We start from the raw sequence: 8,823 nt of genomic DNA, 5'->3' as shown, positions 1-8,823 counted from the left end.
TTTGAACAATTCTTCCTGTACTGTTTCATTAAGGACTTGCCTTCTTCTTTATCTTTTGTACCAAAGCATTTAATTTTAAAGTGATTAATAAATAGTAATAATCCAATCATCTGGAACCATTTCACACAATACAGTTCCACTTTAATTGCCATGGCAACATCCTATGGACTCTTGGGATTTGTAGTTTAAGTTTTGAATTCTCATCACAAATCTCCTCTAGCACTCCACCAAACTACAAATCCTAGGATTCCACAGGATGCAGCCATGCCAATTAAAGTAGAATAATAGTGCTACGTATAACTGTAGTCTTTAAGGGCCCCCAGTGTCCAATCTATTTTGTTACTTTGTTCATTTAGAAAGTCAAGTGGAAACTGCACATAGAGCATTTGAGAGAAATAAATTCTCAGGCACAGATGGCGTACCAAAAGAGCTTCAAGCTACAGGGACAGAACCCACACAAAGTCTAACTAAAATTGCCAACAAATATGGAAAACAAAACAATGGCCTACATACTGGAAACAGTCTTACAACATAAAGTCGAAGGCTTTCAGAGCCGGCATCCATAGCTTTTTGTGCGTTTTTCAGGCTATGTGACCGTGTTCTAGAAGAGTTTATTTCTGACGTTTCACCAGCACCTGTGGCTGGCATCTTCAGAGAATACTGGCATGGAAGAGAATGGGTGTCAGCGCTGGGCAAAAACTGAGTCCAGAAGAAAATCAGCCTTTGCTTTATAGCAAAGCCTTTGATTGTGTAGATCATGAAAAAAACCTCTAAGGCCTGTTACAGACTGCCAAAATAAAGCTGCTTTGGGTCTCTTTGGAGGTATGCTATTTAAATGATGCATGGGTCCTAAGAGTCCGGAGGTCGTGCCAAAGCCACACTCCATTCCCAAGCACTGGAGTGCAGCTTTGGTGCAGCTTCCGGATTCTTAGGATGCATGCATCATTTAAACAGCATACCTCCAAAGAGACCCGAAGCAGCTTTATTTTGGCAGTTTGTAACAGGCCTAAGTTTGTGAAAGAAAATGGATTTCCTGCAATATTTTAAAGAAATGGATTTGTCACAGCATTTAATGAATGAATGACTTTTATTTATGGCACATGACCAGCTCATACAAAAAGCAAAAATTAGCAATCAAGACAGTAATCCCAATAATACAAATAATGGATGTCATCCTAATGTAGTATGTTCCATCAAAATACATATACGTTCATAGCTGAGACAACTAGATCCTAAATGTTCCATTATGTAATAAAGTTGGGAAGGTTGACAATATATTTAAAATATAACTTTAACATATTTGTTTATAAACATAATCCTTTAATACATCTCCTACACCATTGTCATCCTAGGGAGGATGATCAGTTTAACAAGAGTATAAAACAGTATAATTTAGATGGGATGTTAAAGATTGTATCTCAGTCATCAAGTAAAAACTAAAACAACTTCATGTGAAGCCAGGGAACAGACCAAATATAATACAGACAATGTATTATCCAGTTAACAAGTAAAATCAAATTAGCTATGCTGTAGGGTTTGATTATAAAAACCAAACTTAGATATTAATCTAAATTCCCTCAGGGAATTTTTGCATCTGTTTTAAAAAAAAATTGCGGGAACTAATCGCATAACCTATACTCAAGACAAGGGGTCACTATTAGGGTGGATAATGAGGAAACAGAATGATTTCCAATTGGGAAAGTGGCAGCAAATGTTGCATTTTGTCATGCTGACTATTTAACCTGTCTGCTGAATGTACCATACATAAAATAGGTCTTGAACAAGAATAAGGAGGTATGAAAACTGCAGGAAAAACCATCAACAATTTAAGATATGCAGATGTCACTCTAGCAGAAAATGGCACTTGGAACAAGTACTGAAGAAAGTCAAAGATGAAAGTGCAAATTCGGGTTTACAGTTCAACATTAAGAAAACAAAAGTAATGACCACAGATGATTTGCCTAACTTTAAAATAGATTAAGAAGACATTGAGATAGTCCAGGATTTCCTATACCTTGGCTCAGTCATAAATCAGAATGGAAGCTGCAGTCAAGAAATCAGAAAACTAGAGGGACAGCTATGAAAGAACTAGGAAAAATCCTGAAATGTCAAGATAGATCACTGAATACATAACTCAAGATTGTCCATGCTATCCAGTTTCCATGTATGGTTCTGAAAGCTGGACAGCAAAAAAAGCTGTTAGGAAGAAAATCAGCTCACTTGGAAATGTGGTGCTGGAGAATTATAGAATCATAGAGTTGGAAGAGACCGCAAGGGCCATCCAGTCCAACCCCATTCTGCCATGCAGGATGTCTCAATCAAAGCATCCCCGACAGATGGCCATCCAGCCTCTGCTTAAAGACCTCCAAGGAGGGAGACTCCAAGGGAGTGTGTTCGAACAGCCCTTACTGTCAGGAAGTTCTTCCTAATGTTGAGGTGGAATCTCTTTTCCTGCAGCGTGCATCCATTGCTCCGGGTCCTAGTCTCTGGTGCTGCAGAAAACAAGCTTGCTCCCTCCTCAATATGACATCCCTTCAAGAAGAGAGTTGCGGATACCATAGATAGCCAAAAAGACAAGCAAATGGGTCCTAGAACAAGCCTGAATTCTCTCTAGAAACCAAGATAACAAATCTGACATACTTTGAACATATCATGAGAAGATATGACTTATTAGAAAAGACAATAATGTTTGGTAAGGTGGAAGGCAAGCAGGAAATGGAGGCTTCATTGCAGGTGGTTAGATTCTTCCAAAAAAGCCACAGCCCTGAGTTGGGCTATTGATAACTAAGTGACTTGGAGGTCTCTCATTAATAGGGTTGTCATAAGTAGAAGTCGACTTGACAGCAATTAATAACAGTGGGAATAATACAACCCTGCAGAGCTCCCCTGTTTTTATCTTTCTGTGTATTACTTTGCCCTCATATGCTTTAGGCCTCAAAGCTTACTGGGGTAATTATTTTACTAAATTAATTTAAGGCTCTTCCAAAACAAATTGCTTGAGTCAATAATATAATGTGCTTTCTTGAAGGGAAACTGCTTACAAGGCAGCTACATACTTGATATTAAAAAATTCCCAGTCAGCTTTGCAAGCGCTAAAATGAAAGCCTTTGGAAAATAAACAGGGCTTGGCAAAATTCCAACAGCAGGCTAAATTCAAGCAATAAATTGCCTGCCAAGAAGCGGAGAGACCAGGAAGTTGAACTTTACTCTATATTGTGGTTGGAAATGTTTTAAAGTATATATTTTATTAATTTTAACACAATCTAATTAACCATTTTAAAGTAATATACCTACAGAAAATAAAAAGATAGAAAGAAGTAAAAGAGAAAAGAGGGGGGGAAGGAAGAAAGAAAATATAGTTAATATGCGATCTCAGAACCCCCACAATTCTAACTAATGAAAAGAAAAATAAAAGAGAAAAAAGAAGAAATATTATTCCACCATTACAGAACCAGCTATAAAATCCTACTAAAATTCCTAAAAACCATAACCACAAATTATTACATTGCTAGATTTCTTGTTGCTCAATAAAATCCACAAACTCTTTCCTGTTTTTCAGAAAATCCTCAGTTGGTTTATCCTTTAAAACCCACATGAATTTGGACATTTCAACTAACTTGGCAATCCATTTTTTCGGGTGTCAGTGCTTCAGTCTATTTCCAAGTTTGAGCAAACAATATTCTTGCTGCTGTTGTCTTATACCAAAGAAGTAAATTATACTTACAAAGAAGTAATCCATTTTACAAAGAGATAATTTCTACGACCATTATACCTAACAAAAACATCCCTGCTAACATTACAAAATCTACCTTAGAAACTTTTTTGGATTAACATATAAATCTTAGACCAGAAACCTTTCGCGTTCTTACAAGTCCATCACATATGAAAAAAGGAGCCCTCCTTCTTTTGATATCCCCAACATTGGTTTGAAACATTTTGAGATATTTTTGACAGGTTAGTTGGGGATGGTTGGGAAATATTAGAAACCTAAAGTGCATTTGTCCCTCTCTGAGCACAACTTTTGTTAAAAATGTTCATACACTTCAGTTGATCAGGTTGGTATCCATAAGTAGGTAACTACATGTAAGAATAATTATTGTATCGGTGAGTGGAAGAAACTTGTATAAATTAGCTCCACCCTTGAACTCCCTGTACTGATCCAATTCTCTGCGTTGACATGAGGCATTTACATGCTCAGCATCTGACCTCTTCTTTTTCCTTTCTCAGACATTACCTGTGTCAGAAATCCAAAATCCAACATATTCCAAAAACCAAAACTTTTTTCATGGATGGCTGAGATAGTGAATCCTTTGCTTTTCGGTCATTTTGTGTACAAAGGGTTTGTTTCATGCACAAACCTATTAAAAATATTGTATAAAATTACCTTCAGGCTATGTGTATAAGATGTATATGCAGTTAAAAGTTGGATCGGCACTGTAGAAATAATCCAGTTTGACACCACTTTAGCTGCCATGGCTCATGGCTATGGAGTTCTGGGAATTGTAGCTTTGTGAGATATTTAGCCTTCTCTATCACAGAGATCTGCTGCCACAACAAACTACAGTTCCTGGAATTCCATATCATTGAGCCATGGCAGTTAGAGTGGGGTCAAACTGGATTATTTCTGCAGTGTAGACACATTCAAAGTGGAATAATAGGACTATAACTGTGTCATGTTATAAGGGTGCAGGCCAGTTCCATTAGAACCAAAGTTGGTCAGCAGCCTTTAAAAGGTGGAATATGAGAGTCATGGAGTTGGATGTTGAGAAGGGAGATGTTTTACACAATGCCAGATTAGCTTCCCTGTGACTTTTTTTTTTTTTTTTTTTTTTTTGGTACATTTCTTTTCGATCTAGATTTTCAAGGTAAAGTTTAATGCAGTAAAATCAATACATCTTTTAGCCCTTTTACATCTCAGGTGCTGGAACACCCAGGGAGTGCCACATCTGCTGACAGCTAGATTAGAAACATCATGATTGCCTTGACCTTTCAACAAACGCCTTTTTGCCACAGAAATAATCTCATTCATCTCATTCGTTCTTGGAAATACTGGAAGGAAAAATAGAATATAATTAATTTTAAACAAATCAGAAACAGATTTTTCCTGTTTGGCAAAAGGCATGCTTTGATGACCATCTCCCCTTAGGAAGAGAAAAGAAGTGCTACAATGTCAGGTGGAGTGGCATTATGAAAGTCGGATCTGTTTTGCCTTTCTTTTCTTAGGCGGTAAACTGCTAAGTAGCTGACCTAGAATTTTGGCCAAAGTTTGAAAGTACTTGCCTTGAGCCACTGTGACACACAAGACCTAATTCTGTTCTATGGCCTCTCAATGGCTGCAGGTTCTGCAAACATATCTTAGGTGTGTCCTTGGTCCAGTCTTGGGAAGGGGCACTTCATCCAACCACTTCAAGACAACCTTTCCCTGTGTGCCCCTAAAACATAATCTATCACTATCATTCACTTCTCTAATAGTATCTCTCCTGACTTCCAGTTCAGTTTCTTGGAGCAAAAAAGGGTTTCTTCTGGGTTTAAAACAGCTGTGGAAGACTAAGCAGCGGTAGGTACATTGAAGCAACCAAAAAAAAAAGTATTAAAAACTGGGTGATGTGGCCCTCCAAGGCAACCTAAGGAGTAATACCTAACCCCTCACAGTTGATCACACCTCTTTTAAAAACTATATCCTCAAGCACAGTTTGTTTTGTACCATTCCCATCTTTCCTCCTCAGTCACCATTACAAGTTGGGTAGGTATTTCAGAACTGCATTTATAATGGAACCTCAGGTTTCTCCTTAAAACTAAACCGGTGCCACAAACCACACTCCCAAAAGCTGTCTAACCAACTGTCCTATGAATGGGTTGTTTTAAAATAATATCAAATGATGCACAGGGACATTTTTACTTCATGGCCACAAGTTAATGGTTGGCTAAACCTACACTTTATTAATAAAGTTCCAACCAAGATTAAGGGCCCATACAGACAGGCCAAAATAAAGCTGCTATAGGTCACTTTGGAGGTATGCTGTTTAAATGACACATTTTAAGAGGCCAGAAGATGCACCAAAGCTGCGCTCCAGTCCTTAAGACTAGAGCATGCCTTTGGTGCGGCTTCCAGACTCTTAGGATGCATGCATCATTTATACAGCATACCTCCAAAGTCACCCAAAGCAGCTTTATTTTGGCCTGTCTGTATGGGTCCAAAGCAACACCAACAGAGATTAAGAAATCTCATAGAAACACTTTAGTTTCAAGGAAGAAAAATACCCAGGTCTCATGCCATGGTCGGAGGATGGGCAAAAGCAGATAATTAGATGTGTTCCCTTTGGATGGCATGCCTTTTGCCCTAGGAGATTTGGTGGATGTGACCCACCACAGCTTTCTGATCACCAAGCCAAACTAATCATCAAATTAGGTATATATCATTATCCATTTCATCAACTTCTAAGCCTTCCTTTTGTTGTTGTTGTGTGCCTTCAAGTCATTTCTGACTTATGGCAACCCTAAGATGAACCTGTCATGGGGTTTTCTTAGAAAGATATGTTTAAAAGAGGTTTGCCTTTGCCTTCCTCTGAGTATGTGACTTGCCCAAGGTCACCCAGTGGGTTTCATGAATCTAACCCTGGTCTCCAGGGTCATAGTCCAACACTCAAACCACTACGCCATACTGAGTCTCCATAGCTTCCTTGATTATGTTCTTATAACTATGGCTTCACTCCTAGTTAAGGTTAAATTTCTCCCCCACTTTTAATGAGTCATGCATGTTATAACTTGACCTGCTCAAAGCTGCTTATGAAATGAAAGCTTATGCATTAATTCTTCCTTTCTTTTAAGGATAACACTTTCACCAGCATTTTGCTATTAATATTTGAGGTAAAATTGATCTATTTGCAACCACCCCTTGAAATTACCCCATAATATAACCCTTTGATTTATAGGTAACTTTGCACCCACCCACCCCTTTTAATGTTCTCCATTAACATTTTATACGTTTACATGATCGCTATGGCTGGCATCCTTTTGGTTTATCCTAACTGGAATAGATATATTCAATCAACTGGTGAGTCAACACATAAGGAAATGCAATTGTTTGAATGGGTCTACACTAGATAGGACTAACAACAATATTTAGGCCCATATGTGTTTAAAATCTGAATGGTATTGACAAGATTTCCAATGAAGTGAATAAGTTAAGTTATAGATTTTCTGAAACCTATTATGGTATTGTGTCACATAGGGTTACGAGGAAAGTGCAAGCGACCATAGTTGGCAGTCTGTGCCATCCCAAAGAGTCCCAGGAGCAGAATATTGGGCCCTAGACCTGCTGATGTTGCCCACCTCAATCTATGCCACATTGTAAAATGTTTGTCTTTCTGTGTTAAGCTACACAAAGTGATATCCTTGAACACAGAGCCACCAGCTTTAATATGTCATTTAATGAGACCCAAAAATTGCAGTAAGATTCTTGGTCCCAAGACGTTAACTTCTTCAGGTAGTCTCTAAATACACTTTGGACTTCTGTTTCTCACCCAACTCCTTAGAACGCACATTTACAAACTGATTTTGATCAAACATGCTATTTACACTTAGATCATAGAAGGAGAAAATATGGCTTGTAGAATGCATGTGGCCCCAAGGGTATTCGGAGACCTAAGCAGCTCTTTAGAGCCCCCTAAAATGCTAATGTAATTTTAATAAAAATAGTATAAATATATAATACAATTTAACATGTTTTTTAAAAATTATATTAAACACGTCACCATGTTTTATAGGAGGAAGGTTGTTTTAAGCCACCAGGATAGAGGTTTTTTTAACCCAACTTAGAAGTAACAGTTGACTTCTGGTATAGTTCCACATTGAAAAATGTGTTCAGGAAAAACACATAAAACGGTTCAGGGAAGCCCCCAACTTGGAGTCATAGGGAGGCCATTTTAGGGGGGGGGTGTAAAATACAATGTGGGGGCATGGCTAAGGGATACAGCCCTCCAAGCTCCCAGGCAAGGCCAATGTGGCCCTGCAGCAGCACTTTAAATAAAATCAAGAAAAGCAAAGGTTTGGGAACCCCTGAAGTATGGACTGAATAGAAAAAGAAATCATGCTGAGTGAAGATTATTCTGTTCCAGCATGATCACTGCATTCCATCAAACACTTTAAGTTTCTGCCTTGCTTATGACACAAAGATTGCTAGTTGTGTAACATGGATACAGATAAGATAAAGAGACAAATTGTACCAATAACCATGCAGCAGTAAGTCATGTTAGTCTGATGCTATTCCCATGACTCTTCGGGATTTTTTTCCCCTGACTCAAAATCTGCAAAGTCATTAATTGCTGAGTCATATTTTATATTGCACAAGAGAGTTATGGAAATATTAAAAATGAAGGAAGGAAGGAGGGAATCCTAGTCGTATTGTTACAAGCAGAACAGTGTTCGAAACCATGGTGCAGGTGTTGCACAGGAACCTTTGTCTCCTCTTTTCCCTTTGTGATGTCTTAAGCCTGCCCTTGCCTTGCAAAAAGTTAAACAAGTTCTCAGGACTGAATAAATGCCTGCCTTGTTATTTTTCCATCTGTAAACCACACATACGCACATAAAACAAATATGAAAATGGAAATATGACTATGCAAACTGGGGAGATTTCCTTGGAAATGTTTTTATTCCTCAAATGGAGATGGTTTGGATAGAAGCTCATTTCCTACCATTTTCCTCACCACTTTCTTCTATATCAGGACTGGGAGAACTCATGAGCATTAAATGTTTAAGACTAGACTTACCATTATCCCTCAGAATTGCTTCTCTTAGGGCAACAGGCAGATAGAAGTAGAAAAC

Source organism: Sceloporus occidentalis, unplaced genomic scaffold (assembly GCF_023333645.1).
Source record: "Sceloporus occidentalis isolate IW3139 unplaced genomic scaffold, rSceOcc1.0.p SCAF_4, whole genome shotgun sequence".
Taxonomy (NCBI): domain Eukaryota; kingdom Metazoa; phylum Chordata; class Lepidosauria; order Squamata; family Phrynosomatidae; genus Sceloporus; species Sceloporus occidentalis.
Note: the sequence above shows the minus strand (reverse complement) of the source record.